Source organism: Mesocricetus auratus, unplaced genomic scaffold, assembly GCF_017639785.1.
Source record: "Mesocricetus auratus isolate SY011 unplaced genomic scaffold, BCM_Maur_2.0 Super-Scaffold_100007, whole genome shotgun sequence".
Taxonomy (NCBI): Eukaryota; Metazoa; Chordata; class Mammalia; order Rodentia; family Cricetidae; genus Mesocricetus; species Mesocricetus auratus.
Window position 1 is genome coordinate 58,166,861 of NW_024429191.1, and position 16,193 is coordinate 58,183,053.

Genomic DNA, 16,193 nt, shown 5'->3' on the forward strand with positions numbered 1-16,193 from the left:
GGCGCGGTGGCCAAGTGGTAAGGCGTCGGTCTCGTAAACCGAAGATCGCGGGTTCGAACCCCGTCCGTGCCTGTGACTGGAAGCGGGAGTTTGGTGGTTCCGCATTTTCTCTTCCATTTCCCTCTCCCAAACGTTCTCTTTTTGTTCATTCTAACCCAACTCTTTCCCGAGGCCCGCACAAAAATCGCTGTCCTCCCTGCGTCTTCTATCCCACGGCTCTGGTCCAGATCGTGCAGTGGGAGGCGTACCTTCATTCTGAGCGTCCCTTGCTTACGAAGTGCGTGTAGCTTGTTTGTCCTCAGCCCAGCTAGCTGTATCACTGTCCCCCGGGCGCCCTAACCATCTTCTCTATCTGGCCCGGATAATTGCGGCATTCCCAAGTCATCTGTAAGGTAAACACCCTGATTTCATGTGGCAGGACATCCAGTACTTCAGATTCCTCGTCCCATTTTGTTTGTTTTAGGATAGGGTCTCTCCTGTGTAGTGTTAGTTCCTCTCTTTGAACTATGATAAAGGGTAGCTACTTTTCGTTGCTGTTTGTTTTTTGTTTTGTTTTGTTTTGTTTTTGGAGACAGGGTCTAACTATTTAGCGATGGAACTCACTGTGTAGACCAGGCTGGCATCGAACTATCTGCCCGCCTCTGCCTCTCAAGTGCTAGGATTAAAGACATGGGTTACTGTGCCTGAACCTGAAATTTTCAGTTGTAACGCTTAGCATTGAACATACCACTCCAGTTTCATGTCTAGAACTCCACCTCTTCATTTCTATCCCAGGCTTCTGCTAATGTGACTCCTCCCTCCTTCCCCCCTTCCTAGACTAAAAGCACATTCCCTGCTCCTCCCTCTGCCCCTCCTTCCCAATCCTCTCCAACTAAAAGCATATTTCATTCCCTGGTTCTTGTTGCTTAGTTGACCATGGGGTGAAATGAGGATATTACATATTTAGCATAAGGTCCTAGTAAGTGAAAGAGAAACACGGCTTTGGAAAGTATCAATGTCATCATAAAATTGTTACTAAATACAAAGAGGATTTGTTGCTGACAATGCCGTAGCTTGACAAGCCTGGACATCAGGCAAAGGATGGGGAGAAGTCCTGTACTCTTGGGTGTAGGCTTTACTCCTGCCCCTCCCTCTGGATTCGCGGTGAGAAGGCACTCCTAGGCTAGATTCAGCTTTCCTGCAGTAGCTGGAACAGTAATTCTGGCCCACGGAGGTGAGGGATGTGACAAATCGAAGTCAGTACAGAAAAGGTCAGCATGCATATACTGGGGAAGCATGAACCTCCCCAAGGGTGAGGGGTCAGATGCAGGGGTCAAGCATGGATCCCAGACCAAGGTCTGTTAGATCAGAGGGGAGCAAAAGCAAGTCAGATTCTTAGCTAGGAACAGAATTCTTGCAATTACCCTGTAAGCTAGCCTGGGGGTACTGGAGGCTTAGCAGGCCAGGCCAGGAGCAGAAAGAAGACACCTTTGCTGAGTTTGTGTCATGACCTCCACAAATTCCTTACAGTCTCTGGGTTTCCACTGCTTCAGTTGCTAAATTCTAAAGCTGATAAATACTTCTCAGGGCCAGGGATGGGACTCAGTTGGTAGAGTCCTTGTATAGCACTTGCAAAGTCCTGGATTTGATCCCTAGCACCCCATAAAACCAGCATGATGGTGCAGGCCTGTTATTTCAACCCTCCGGAGGTGAAGGCAGGGATATCCCAAGTTCAAGGTCATCCTTCACTACGTAAGAACTTTGAGACCAGCTTGGGCTACAAAAGATCCTGTCAAGGAAGAAAAGGAAGAGGTCTTTTCCAAATGCCTTGTGGCCTGAGATTCTTAGCTCCCACCTCAGAGCTAGGGTCAAGCAATGGACCTCAAGCACCCACACCTCTTTATGACTGTCCTCTCTAGCACCAGGCCTAGCCATTGGAAGCCCATGGTAAGAACTACCTACCCCCCCCCCCAAGTCAATCCAGTCAAGATCCTCCATGATAGCAGGACTGGAGCTGCAGACTCTTTCTCCCTCACTCCCAGAGTTCCCTGGCCCAGTCCTTTCTCTGATATACTCTGGGTGTAGAACAAACCACATAGTGTTAGCACCACAGTGCATCGGTGATGCTTTGTGGGTGACTTGACCTCCAGGAGATTTTTAAAAAAGATTTATTTATTTATTTATCACATATACAGTGTTCTGCCTACATGCCAGAAGAGAGCATCAGATTGAATTGTAGATGGCTGTGAGCCACCATGTGGTTGCTGGGAGTTGAACTCAGGACCTCTGGAAGAGCATGTATCTCAGTGCTCAGTGCTCTAAACCTCTGAGCCTCCCCTTCCAGCCTCCCCCCCTTTCTTTTTTCTTTTCTTTTCTTTTTTTTTTTTTTGAGACAGGGTTTCTCTGTATTGTTTTGGAGGCTGTCCTGTAGACCAGGCTGGCCTCAAACTCACAGATCTCCAACTGCCGCTGCCTCCCGAGTGCTGGGGTTAAAGGTGTGCAACACCAACACCCCTCCCTCCAGGAGATTTTAAGCATGCAATATACTGCCAGGCCCCTTCCTTCCAGTGAAAGAATACTATTTGATTAAAAAGCAGACTTCTGCAACTGTATCTTTTATGCCTCCAGCTGCTAGTTTTACTCCAATATCCTGTCCCTGGAGAGACATGGTCTCAGTTCTCTTATTGTACAAAGAAACACAGATTCCCAAATTACTCAAATCAGGTGAACGTGTTAATGAATTCTAAGGGGGTCCCTGTCCACTCAGAGACTTTTAGCAGATGCTCCCAAAGCCTCTTTCATGTGTCCCCTCCCAGTTACCAACACATAAACAAATGTAGCCATTTTCTGTCTAGGCGGCTCACTCTGGTTTGAGCTCTTGATGCTGTCCTGCCTTCTCCCAAGTGCTGGTCGATTTCCTTTGCATCTGTTTGCCTATCTTATTTTATTTTACTTATTTATCTTTTGGTTTTTCAAGACAGCGTTTCTCTGTGTAACAGCCCTGGCTGTCCTGAAACTCTCTTTGTAGACCAGGATGGCTTCCAACTCACAGAGATCCACCCAACTCTGCCTCCCGAGTGCTAGAATTAAAGGTGTGCACCACCACCACCCAGCTTGTTTGCCTATTTAAAAATAAATGTATTTTTCAAGCTCCTGTCAATTAGTGGGATTTGTATCCTAACTCTTTCAGCTCCTGGTTTCAGGTGTGGGCCACCATGCTTGTCTTCACCCTGTCCATCTTTGGACACTCAAATATGATGATCCAGGGCTTGCTTAAGCAGGCACAGGTACTTTCCTTCTCCTCTGTACAACTCCCACAAACTACAGGACAAATATATTTTTGAATAAAGACATAAATACTTATTATCTATATATGTTTATAATAGCAGGCTCTGAAGGCCCAAACCCATCATTGGGGACAAAAGCTAATCTAAAGCCACCAGCCTATCGAGCTGTTTCATAGCCTCAGAAATTACAAGAGAAGTGATTTGTTTCAAGATTACCTGAAGTCTTTTGCTGTTTGTTTTCAAGTCAGAGACTCATGTATCCCAGGCTTGCCTTGAACCTGAGAATGACCTAGAACTTGTGACCTTCCTGTCCCCACCTCCCAACTACTGGGATATAGGCATATAGCAATACCACAGCTGGTTGTATGTAGGGCTGGGGATCAATCCCAGAGATTTGTGCATATTTGAGAAGCACCACCAGGGTTTTTACCTCCAGTCCCCAGATTTAGCCCTCTGCAGGAGAAGCAGAAAACTTCTTAGAAAAGCCCTGGATACTGTCACTTGACTCTTGTATCCATGTATTTGCTAGTTGTGGGTCAAGCAGGCACAATACCAATCTGATAGACACCTCTACTCAACTAGGTAGTATCAGCCACACTAGCCAAGGACACACAGACATGCTGGCAAAGGTTGCATTCCCCAGGGGCCCAGAAGGATAGGAAGTAGGTGTGGACAGAGGCAAAGACCATCCCCCATAGATGATTGGGTGTGAGTTGGACTTTAGACCAGGTGGCCCTGACAGAGGAGAGTTTTGTGGATAGTTGCATTCCCTTTCTAAAAGGTGAAAGGTCACAGTGACCTACACAACACACACACACACACACACACACACACACACACACACACACACGAGGGTAGGGGGTAATAAAAGCAAGAATCAAGCCAGGCCTCTAGGAGGCCTAGTGGCACAGTCTCATAATCCCAATTACTCAGCAAGCTGAAGCAGAAAGAAGAACAAATGTTCAAGACTGCCTGGGCTACAGAAAAAGAAATGTTCAAGGCCAATCTGTGCAATTTTCTAAGACCCTGTCTAAAAAAATGAAAAAAATGTTTTAAGGGAAAAAGATATAGCTCAGTTCTAGGGCACTTGTCCATCATGAGACGCCTGGTTCCCTTCCCAGTACCATTTAAAAAAATCTGTCTTAAATGGCAAGAACAAAGAAGAGACTTGTAGCACTCTGGCTGAAGACTTGGCCCTCAACCAAGGATTCTAGAATCTTTCAAATACCTACCCTGCCCATAGAAATTTGTTCAGAGACTTCTGAGTGAGGTGAATGTACCCAAGGTCAGCAGCAATATTGTGTGGACAATGTCAGCAAAATCAGATTCTGGTTGTCACCACTGACCCTTCCTTTCCTGCCACTGAATGCAATCAAGCTGGGGGAAGTCACAGAGGGAAATACTTCCCAACTTGCCAGTGAGGAAACAGGCCCACCGGGAGGAGGTTACACATAGAAGTCTGCATGGGCATTAGGGAATTGAAACAGGTTCCACCTGTTGACAAAACTAGTCATCCTACAGGGCGGTAGTGGTGCATGCCTTTAATCCCAGCACTCGGGAGGCAGAGGCAGGCAGATCTCCGTGAGTTCGAGACCAGCCTGGTCTATAAGAGCTAGTTCCAGGATAGCCTCCAAAACCACAGAGAAACCCTGTCTCAAAAAACCAAAACCCAAAACAAAACAAAAAAACTAGTAATCCCAAGTGAGTTTTCCTGCTGTAAAAAAATCATTCCTGGCTTTGGGGGTTTCTCCCTCATAAAACTATCTGGGTTAAGAGGAAAGAATTGAGGTAAATTGCTAAATATGGGGAGGGGAAGGAGCCCCATGCTATCCATGGTCACAGGTTCTTTGTAGCTCTTTGCTGTCTCTGGACACCAGGTGACAGCAATACTTAAGACAATTAGATTTAAAACTGTTCACTGCTGTTTCTTTTATTTAACATTCTTCCATATGATCATGTGCCCGTTGGAGGTGCAAGGAGCATCAGGAGCCCTTGCAAATATGGAACCAGCAGACTGTGACCTTGGGGGAGTTCTTACTTTCTCTGCATCCCTTTCTGACCCTGGAGGCAAGACCAGTTTCACCGCCTGGTTTGATCAGTTCCTGTGCTCAACTTTCCTACAGGGCCACCTTAAGAAGTAATAGGTCTGCTTTGTCTGTTTATGGACTGACTGGCGGTGGAGAGGTGTTTGCAATGTAATGAGAAGACCAGCTCCCTACTAACTGACCCTCTCTTGTGTGCTGTGGTCTTGCATCCTGCCTGGGGCTACCCTAAATTTACAGAATTTCCTTTCTTGTCCAGCTTTTATTCCATTGATGGGATTAGGCATCCCCCACAGCCATGTCCTTTGATGTGATCGGGGTAGCAGGGGGATTTCAGGCCCAAGTAGCAAATCTTAATCTCTGGGGGCTTCTCTGGGATCAGTGCTTGGGTAAACCCATTACATCCTTGCCCTTTCATCCCCCCAGGACATTGGCTCCTCTAGGCTCCGGAGTCTCACAGATCCGAAGGGTTTGTCAGAGAGCAATAATAAAAGGGAGAGGAACTCAGAGTGCCTTCAACTCAGGCAGCGTCACCAGCCATGCCAGGTTATCCTCCCTTCTGTCCCTCTAATCCAGGCTCCGAAATAATGGGGATTACCGAAGCCTGAAGCCTGCGCCCGTCCCCTTCAGGGCACGGAGCCTTCTGCCCTCAAGCCCTTCCAGAGTTGTCCTTCCAGCAGCTGCCCCTGCGCATCTGCCTGTCCTAACGGGTTGGGGGCGGGCGGAGGTCTCAGTGTCAGACACAGAGAAAGCGCTCAGTCCCGCCACAGGTTTTAAAGCATGTTTTGGGTAATGGGGGCAGAAAGAGAAGATACCCTCAGCGGGAGTGCCATGTTATTTTAAGTTAAATGACTCCAAGCCTCCACCTGAAGGTAGCTAGGGAACTCAATCTCAGTGGTTATTTGGCTTCTCTATGCCCTCTGAAATCAATCTTCTGCTGACTTATTTTGGCAGAAGCCTACGGATAGTCCACACCGGCCCCGGGTAAACACACAATTAACCACTCGAGCGCAGGCAGATAGAGGAGATAGGGAACAGGTCGATTTTGGGAAATCTCTCTCTCTCTCTCTCTCTCTCTCTCTCTCTCTCTCTCTCTCTCTCTCTCTCTCTCTCTCTCTCTCTCTCTCTCTCTCTCTCTCTCTCTCTCTCTCTCTCTCTCTCTCTCTCTCTCTCTCTCTCTCTCTCTCTCTCTCTCTCTCTCTCTCTCTCTCTCTCTCTCTCTCTCTCTCTCTCTCTCTCTCTCTCTCTCTCTCCTCTCCCTCTCCCTCTCCCTCTCCCTTCCTCCCCCCTCCCCCCTCTTTCTCTCTCTGGTTTTTCAAGACAGGGTTTCTGTGTGGCTTTGGAGGCTGTCCTGGAACTAGAAATGTCTCTATCTATATCGTAGCTTCTCTGTCCCACCCTTAAAGGAACCCAGCTTTTCAAGAGGTTCTCTTCCCGGGAACTACGTTGGGCACTTTAAATGTATCATCTCTTGGGTTTGCCACGAAGCCCTCAAAGGCTGTCCCTGCTTAGGTTGCGGGTGGGGAGGCTGAGGCCCGCTGCAGGGCGCTGCACCACGGAGGGGGCGCGGCCGGAGAGCAAGGGCGGCCGGCAGGGGGCTCCCGGCGCCGGTCTTCACCGGAGGAAGCGCCGGCAGCGGATCGGACCCGCAAGAGGAGGAAAAGGGAAAATTACTGGGGCTCAGGGGAGTGGGAAGGGCTGCGTGACTGGGTGGAAGGCACTCGAGACTGTCGAGTCGGGCGGCCAGTGTCCAGGTCCTCGGCCCGGGGAGACTCTGGAGGGGAACTCTCCCACCCTACTCCCTGCAGGGTCTTCCCGCCTGGGCCGCTAGCGGGAGCAGGCGTCTCGGCCGGGGGCGGTGCCGACGAGGGGCGGGCGGAGGGCGGGCTGGGGCGGAGCGCGGTCCACTGGGCTCGAGGAGGCTGTGCTGGGCGGGCGCTGGTCGTGTCCGTCCTTTGGGAGCCACGGAGCACGCAGCCTTCCTGATGTGTCACCAGCACGTGGAGCCAGGTCGCGCTGAGAGAGCAAGCGAGAGGAACCCCGCAACTTTCGAGGGGTCCTGCGGCAGCGCACACGTCCTCCCCGGCTCGGTGGGGGCCCCGTGGAGGTCCCCAGGTCCGGGAGCAGGTCTAGAGAGGCCGCGGATCCTCGGCCGTGCGCGCACCGAGCTACAGGAACATCGGGGCGCGCGGGCCGGGCTGCGGCAGCCGTGCGGGAGCAAGCAGCTTGGGTCCCGAGGCGCCGCGGTTCGGTCCCGCCTCGCCGGTCTGGGCACAGGTAACCGGGCGGCGCGCAGCTGGGCCTCCCGGGCACGGCGTGCGGGCGCTGGGAAGTTTCTTGGCGTGCAGCCCTCGCGCACGGGTGGATATGAGGCCGGGGGCGCACGCCTCCCGCGTCCCCAGCACTGTCTTTTGGGCCGCGTGCGCTGCGCGTCGTATAACCCTGCGAAGGCTGGTTTCGGAGCCCGCAGGCCGAGGTCGGGCGGGGCAGGTGGCTTCTTGCGGAACGTTCGCCGAGCCTCCGCGGTGCCAAGAACGGGCGGCGGGACTCAGTCCGGGGCAGCCCATCTGGGGAGCACAGCACTCGGCACTCGGAACTCCAAGGCGGACGGGAGCTGAGAGCTGGGTCTTTGCGGGCAAGATGAGGGTGTCAGTTCAACTGGCCTACAAAGTCCCAGTCCTCGGTCCCCAGGACCGGCGTTTTCTCCACGCTCCTCGCCGTCCGAGGGCGGCCCCTTCTTGGTCCTCGTGCGTTCCGACTGGGCCGCCACCTCCCATGTCCACCAGGGTGGAAGGACTGGGGAGGCGCGCTCCGTGGGGTGTCTGTGTGGGTTCGGGGAATCTGTGCTTCGGCAGGGAAATAGGAACGCACTTGAAAGTGTGAGTCGGCATCCTCCTGGGACCTTGTTGAGGTGACCTGGGGTTGGGGAAGAAAGGGCTTTTTTTCTTCTGGACCGGCCTGTCTTGCTGTATGGCGCCAACCTTGAGCTTGGGGGTGGGGAAGATAGAGCCCGATTTCTAAACTTGCTCCTGGGGAAGCGGCCTGGATGCTGAGCCCCTGCCTCACCACTCCATGTCTTAAATACTGAGTCTGTGTGCACATCTCTAACTAGTCTTTCACACACTTTCATGTAACCCAGTACTGACCACCATCAAGTTTGTGCTGAAAAAAAAAAGGCCCCTTCCCTCTTAAGCTCTATTGCTCGTAAAACTTCCCTCCCCAAAACACCACACACACACACACACACACACACACACACACACACACACACACACACACACACACACACGAAAAGCCCTGAAATCTTGGGTTCTTGAACTTTGGTTCCTTTTATCTTTATGTGTTGTGTGGCTGTCTGAGCAGCTTTGAAAAAACATTTAGGATCATACACTTAGGAGATTTAAACTCTGTATGAAGGGCAAATTCACCAAATAGGGCACAACTGTCCCCCTTCTTCATGGCATTGGGAAAAGAGAGATTTCTAGAAGCTTGGAGGCTGGGGAGGGAAGGAAACCAGGTTGGCCCACCTCTTGGGCAGTTGTACAAAGACCATAAAAGAGGTATCCCCCCCCCAGACTTCCCATGCATGTGGGCCACGTGCAAAGTAGACCCTGTACAAATCATACCCGGGCTGTTGCTGTCCCTGTCCTTTGGTGGCACGAGGCAGTGAGAACAGAAGAGGGAGTCAGGTGTGGAGAGAAGCCTGGATTGGGCTGGTGAGCCCCAGCAAGGGTCATAGCCTGAGTTTTGTGCCTGTAAGCTTTGACCCACAGACTCTAGTTGGTGGAATGTGCTATTCTGAAGTATGGAAGGAAGGAGTTTCTTTGGCCATGGTGTAGATTTCCTAACATCCTTACAGAATTGTTTAGGGAACAGAACTGGTGGGCACTTCATCTGGAAGCTTTGTTCCTAATTAAGAAAAATGCTCTCTTTGGGGGTGCTGAATCAGGCTGGAAAAAACAAGTTACCCTGTTGACCCAGTGCCTCTCCTAGTGCCCCCCAATCTGTATCGAAAAGTAAATGAAGTGGAAATCTCCATAGTTTTTCGTGGTCATAAACCATCCACCGAAGTGAGCTGGAGCCGTGGGATGCAGAAAGCTTGCCCAGCTGGCTGCTTTTCACCCGCCTCGGAGCGGACAAACTTCAGAATGTAGGACATAAGTCATTGGGAATCAGAAGGCCTCCAGCATTGGTGGTCTCCTGTTCCTCAGCATGCCGTGGCTGGCCAGGTGTTAGGGATTTTTAAAGTAATTATTCAGTCCTTCATTTCTTTGGGAGAAGTGAATGATTTGCTTTGGGGGGAGGTTCCTTTACAAAAAAAAATTTTGAGCTAGACACTAGGCTGGGCTAGCCTGTCCTCCAGCAGCAGATTACTTCTGCTTTGATTTAAACAAATGCATTTAGCAAAAGCAAGTGCTTTAGTTGAAGGCTTTGCCACTCTGCTGGGTCTCTTGGCAGACGCCTCCCTCCTGGCCCAGCACCACACCCTATTCCATCCTTGGAAGATGGGTACCTCAAGGATTCTCAAGAGGAAGTAACTGGATGGCCAGGCTTGTTTGTGCTGGAGCCTTCTTCAGGAAGCACAAATGCAAGGTGGAAAGTGATGGGAGGAGGGTCTTAGCCAGACCTCCAGGGAGACCCTTGCTGGGCTCAGGTATTGCTTGTGGGAGGAAACTTTCATTCCCTCAACTCTTACCTAAATTGCAACCCTGTGAATAATTAACCTCACCCTTCTAGCTTTTTTTAAAAATAAAATCCCAACTTATTAAAGATTAAAGGTCAGTTTTTGCCTAGCAAGATAGGAATGATAAAAGATATATTGGGAGAAGCTAGTCCTCTGGTCTCTACCTTCAAGTCTCCTGGCAACTTCGGAAAATTTTTTTCCATGTGTACAGGTGTTTTGTCTGCATGTATGTCTATGCATCACATGCATGCCTGGTGCCCAAGGAGGCCAGAAAAGGGTGTGACTCGAGTTACAGATGGTCATGAGTGGCTTTGTGGGTGCTGGGAAGCAGCAGCCAGGGCTCATCGCTGCTAAGCCAGATCTCCAGCCCCAGACATCTAATATTTAGAAATGCTTCCAGTGTTTCACTGTTGCCTCCCCCGCTGGTCTCCGAGTTTCTTCCTGGGCTTTCTTCACTGCCTCTTTGTCCAGAGTCAAGCTGTCTAAGTTCTCCGGGATAGGATGGCTCCTACTTCATGGAGTTGATTCCCTCTGCTTTCCTCTGGAAGGCTGGGAAATGCTTGGCTAGTTTCAGGACTTTCAAACAAAAGCATGGAGCTCTTAATCTGTGATAAGTCCCCGAAAGAGGGTTGTAGCACGAGGGAGAGGTCATTTTAATTTTCCAAAAGCCACCCACTTACATGGGTGTATTGGGGCTCCAGTTCTGATCCCCTGTAGGCAAGGTGGCATTGGCTAGATGGCTTGACTGTACACCAATTTCTCCTTTGTGAGTCAGGGGTTATGAGTCTTACCCTGGGAGGGTGTGGTGAGGCTTATATTTTAAAATGTGTACAGTGGCTGGCACAACCTGGCAGCTCCACACGTGCCGTACACACACACACACACACACACACACACACACACACACACACACACACACACACGTTGTGAGGTCGGGCATGTTCATGGTGGTGTGCCCGTATGCTGTACTTGTATTTTGAATCTCCCTGTTTATATCTGTTGGTTGGGAAGGCTGCAGTATGACTGAGACCTTAGGCTTTTGAGTCTGGCAGTTTCTCATAGTGACTGTTGTTTGCTGACACATGTGGCCTTGGGGAAGTTACTTGGTGTACTTAGGGAAGTACACCAGGAACAGTGGCTTCTTGATCAAAAGCTGGGGGTAATATGTGGGAGCCCTTCCCCTGCCTCAAACTTGGTCCTTTGTTTGCTTTTTAGAAAAATTTCTCATATTCATTTATTTATTTGTATGTATGTATGTGGGTGAGCCTTCTACCATATGGGCCCCAGGGATCAAAATCATAACATCAGGCTTGGCAGCAGAGGACTTTCCTCTTCCCAGCTCGCCTGGCTTTTTAGTGGCTACCCTCTGTGTGCTGAGGACTGGCCCGTCTGTGAGGAAGCTGGCCCCTCCGCTCACTGCTCCGCTCACTGACTTTTCTGCCAGCCCTGAGAGCATCTGAGGGGAAGTGTGGAGGGAATGGCCTCTCCCAGGGTCTCACAGCTAGCCTTTGTGGCACAGCAGCCAGTTCCCTGGCCTTCTGGGTGTAGCTTCCAGGTCGGAGCCAGCAAGCCTGAGCTATATAGCACAGGAGGTGGGAGGTCTGAATTAGCCAGCATGGACCTCATAGGAACCCTGGCCTGTAGATGTGGTCACTTCGCGCTGTTCTGCACAGCAGCCAGTCAGCCTGGACAGCATGAAGACTCCTCCATCTCTGACTCCAGCACAGTTCATGAAAAGTCCCAGGAAAGACATCTCAGTTTCTCTGGTGGCTCCAGGCTCACCAGCTCAGTGGCAAGTTCAGCATACCCTATAGGGGAGTAAAGTAGTTTGATATGGCACAGTGATGCTTTTATTTGGAATTTCTAAGGCATTAACCTTCGTCTTTGGTGCTTCGGTCTCTAGTTGCCTTAGCTGACCCTGTGCAGAACGGACAGGCAGATGACCTCTCACCCACTGTGCTGTGCCCTCCCTCCTTTTGGCATGTTCTGGGCAACTGGGGAATTTGGAAATCACTCTGCAGCCAGCCCCCTGTGTTGGCCATCCAGGAGGACAGGAGAGGAAGGTGCCCTGTGGAACTAGCTGTCCTGTGATTTTGATTTCAGCACTGCCGCCGCGGGGCCTGAAAGTGCCTGCTCTGCCCAGCGGGAAACTGGGCTGACTACGGTGTACTCCCTTGCGGACTCGGCCCTCCTGAGTGTCCTGGCTGGGAGGTGCAGACATGGGAGAGGCCATGGTGGAGAGGAGATGGGCTGTGTGTGGAGGGGGTGCGGTGGTAGGGATGGGGGGTGATGGGGGGAACTTGGAGATGTGCAGCTGTGAAGTTCGGATCCCTCTAAGAAAGACTGTGGTGTGTGCTCATGCAACCTGCTTCCTCTCACTGGATTTCTGCCCTGGGAATGTGGGGTTCAAGGGCAAGCACTGACTTCTGTTTCTTAGAGGCTAAAATCCCAGTCTGGCAAGCCATGCCTAAGAAATAACCATCTAGTTCTGGCAGGATGGCTCAGTGGGTAATGATGCTGCTGAGTGCACCTAAATCTGTGTTCTATTCCCCCTGAATCCATGGTGGAAGGAGGAACCGACTCCTGAATGTTGTCCTTTGACCTCCGTATGTGTGCTGTGGTGTGGACACATCTGCATTTTACACACACATACACACCAATGATAATAATTAGTTAAAAGAAATAACCCTCCACCTTTCCCCTGTCCCCTCTCATCCTTCTGAAAACAAAGAAAGGGCACAATGCCCATGTGCTGGTAGCATCTCAAAAGCTGTCTGGGAACACGCTCTTCTGCTGGAGTGACGGTACTTGCTGACTTTAGATTTGGAGGCTTGGTCATTGTAGACCCTGGCTAGATTGGGCTGGTAGTGCCTCAGGTGAAGTTCCTGACTCCATCCAAGCTTGCTTTGTGGGCATTATGAAAAATGAACAGAAATGCCCATGGGAAATGCCAGGACCAAGGTGGAGGTAGGACATGGATGGACATGGATACTATTCCCAAGTGTTGTCGGAATTTACCCCTGGGCTGGTAGGGCCAATGAACAGACTCTGGGGAGGTCAAGATAGGACAACCTGAGGCTGGCAAGCCTACATGCTGACTTGCTATCTGTAGAGAAAACTCTAGAAGAAAAGCCTTTGCCAGAGAGGCTTACCTGAAACAGGGTTGGGGTGCCAGAAGTACCCATTTTCCCAGAGGAGTCCCATGATCATTACTGGAGTCTGTTGGAGAGGACAGGCTGTGGTCAGGGGTGGGCAGGGTGATGTCTGACCCCTTACACTGATCTTGATGATGTGGGCTTCAGTACGTGGAGGAGGTCAGTGGGAGGGGCAGGGTGATGTCTGACCCCTTATATTGACCTTGCTCTTCTGGACGTTAGTACACAGAGGCAGAGACAGATTTATAGTAGAAGATATGTCTTTACTTTTGGAAGGTTTTGTTTTTGTTTGTTTGAGACGGGGTCTGTCTGTGTAATCTTGGCTGGCATGGAGCTTGCTATTGCTCTTGAAGTTTGAGAGCAACAGATACTTGGAATTATAGACTTAAGTATCAGCAGAATGTTAGAATCCAGTATACCTGGCCAGACTGCTCCACATCTGGGAGAAGCCATCACATCCCTAGCTCCTGCCTGGTTGGTGTGGAGGGTGAACCCTCCCTTCCCAGAGCCTGTCACCCTCTCACTCACCCTCCCTCCCTCTCTTCCTGAATCTGGTGGCAGCAAGCGCTCATCTTTGGGCAGACCTGAGGTAGTGCATACACAGTCACACTAACCGTGGTCAAATTTTGAGTGTTGAAACACCTGGCAAAAAAATCCTATTTCCACAATGTGTCTTTTCCATAGAGATGGGCTCAGAGGGGGCAGAGCTGGGATGCTAGGGAAAGGATCTGGAACCCTAACTTGGATGTGAGGGTGGGAGTGGGGCAGGGGTCAGCCTCTGAAAATAGAAGTAGCTAGAAAATCAGCCTCTTTTTGTCAGGTCCTGAGTGGGGGAGGGGGCTGCTGCCAACCTCCCCTGGCATTCTCCCTATCTGTCCTCTTGGTGGATTTTGTTGTAATTAGACAAGTTGTGACAAATATCCCATTGCTCTCTGGGCTGTAGACTTGTGAGGAACTCTGCCTGGAAACCCAGCCTCATTCACTTGGAGCCATAATTAGGCAAGAGAACAGTTCATGGGCCTCTGATTCAATAAAGACTCTTTTATGATGTTGGTTTTTCCCAGAAAAATAATACCACTTTGCTCCATTTATTGCATTTGATGTGTAATCATATTAGAGGCAGGCAGCCCAGGGGACTGATGTTACGTATGTGGAGATTTTTCACTAAAGTCTATTAGTGTCTTCAGAGAGAAACAGTGTCTCCGGAAAGAAAGAAAAAAGTGACACGGAACATTGTTGAATTTCTTTGAGGATTTTCTCTCTTGCCATTCAAAAGATGTTTTCTCCTTTCAGGGTGAGAGGTGACCTAGGAATGAAACCCAGAAAGTGAAACTGATGTGCCTGGCCGTGGGCACTGCCACCCTGTTGTTCTGGGCTGTCACATGTTGCTTACCCCAGCAGTGTATGTGGCCTTCATGTTGCCCCTACACTGTCCATATTTGCCCTCTGGGCAACACATGTGCTGCAGAGGGCCAGAGAAGGTACCCTCGTCCTATCTGTAATGCCCTAACGGATCTGTACCAGACCACTGAGCTGCAGGCACCACTGTAGCAGGCGGCTGGGGCAGCTAGCCTTGAGTAAATATAGCTGAGTTCCCCAGCAGCTTGGGTTTATCAGCAGGTGTGCCAGGCCCCAGCTGACACTAACAGGACATCTGTCCCAAGTGCATGGTGTTTGAAGGGTATGCTCTCCCAAGTGCAGATCCCCCCCCACCACTCCACCCCTCCCACCCCTGACCCCGCTCCTGCCTTCTCCTTTGCCACCTTGTCCCCAGAGCTGTTTTCGTGTTTCCCAATCAGGGAGTAAAATTACTCCCACAGATCTGCCCAGTGCCAGGGTGAGGGGGAAATCACCAATGGAATCAAGAACTTCTTTCCCAATTTGGGGTTTAGAAATCTCAGGCGATGAGGAAACTGCTGGTAGTCATTCGTAGGAGTAGTCTTAAGAAAGAGGGCATGACACTTCAGAATGCTGAAACTGGGTTGCATTAAACAGAGAAAATTCATTTAATTCCAGAATGCTGGGTAAAGCTATCCCCTCACCCCAGTCTCTTCAGACATCCGAGAGTGGAGAAGAGCTGTGGAGTTTCTAGGGGATGGTTTATCTGTGTATAATGAGGTCTATTATAATAAATATTCTTAATGTGGGCTGACAAAATGGATCAGCAGGTAAAGATGCCTGCTGCTAAGCCTGAGGACCTGAGTTCAGTCTCCAGGACCTACGTGGTGGAAGGAGAGAATGAACTCCTGCAATTTGTTTTTTGCCCTACAGGTGGTGCGTACAGGTGCAAGCACACACACACACACACACACAATTTAAAAAAAAAGAGAAATCTTAATCTAAGATTATTTTTGGAAGTTTTACCTTAGGCTTTCTGGATGTTTTACACTTTTGGAAGAAGTCTGTTACATTTTATGTTATTATATTTTGTACCCCTCTCACCAAGGAGTATAATTAGAACATCTGAAATCAGATTATCCAATTAGCACATTTTTTTTCTAATTAGCTTCTAGGAAGTTGTGATGAGATAAATCATTTTAGATTTCCAAATGGAACTTTGGCCATAGGGAGGCTCTGAGGAACTACACAAGGGAAAAATAAAAATGGGGTCTCTAAAGTTTGAATTCCCACCCACTCCACGGCTCCTGATAAACCCAATCCATCGTGCCTGCCCCTCAGACAGCATCAAGTGACCAAAGGACAGTTTATTGTCCTTGTCCACATAAACAGAGTAGGAGAAACTATTCATTCACGCCTGATATACTGTGATTTCCTCCACTTTTACCAATGTTAGGGGCTGTTCTTTGGAGGGAAAAAATGTCAGGTGGCATATAGTCGTTTGGTGTGTCCTTACTGAGTGTCTTGTAGTTTGCTTTTTTGTGTCTACTTGCAGTGAAGGCCATTGGGACAGGCAAGAGTGTTGCCCAGCCAAGGCCAGGAACTTCACGTGAGACAGTGTCTGCACTTCGTAACTGTTGCTGTTGCAGGCCTACACCCAAATCCTGAACTCCACAGAACCTTGAAAACCCAAGTTGCAGCTTTTGTA

At 50.0% G+C, this 16,193-nt stretch overlaps 1 non-coding gene across 1 annotated transcript; it reads left to right on the top strand.

Moving 5' to 3' along the window:
- On the top strand, window positions 1-72 carry Trnat-cgu. The gene has a single exon. It is a non-coding gene; the product is annotated as a tRNA-Thr (tRNA).
- The last annotated feature ends 16,121 nt before the right edge of the window (window positions 73-16,193 follow it).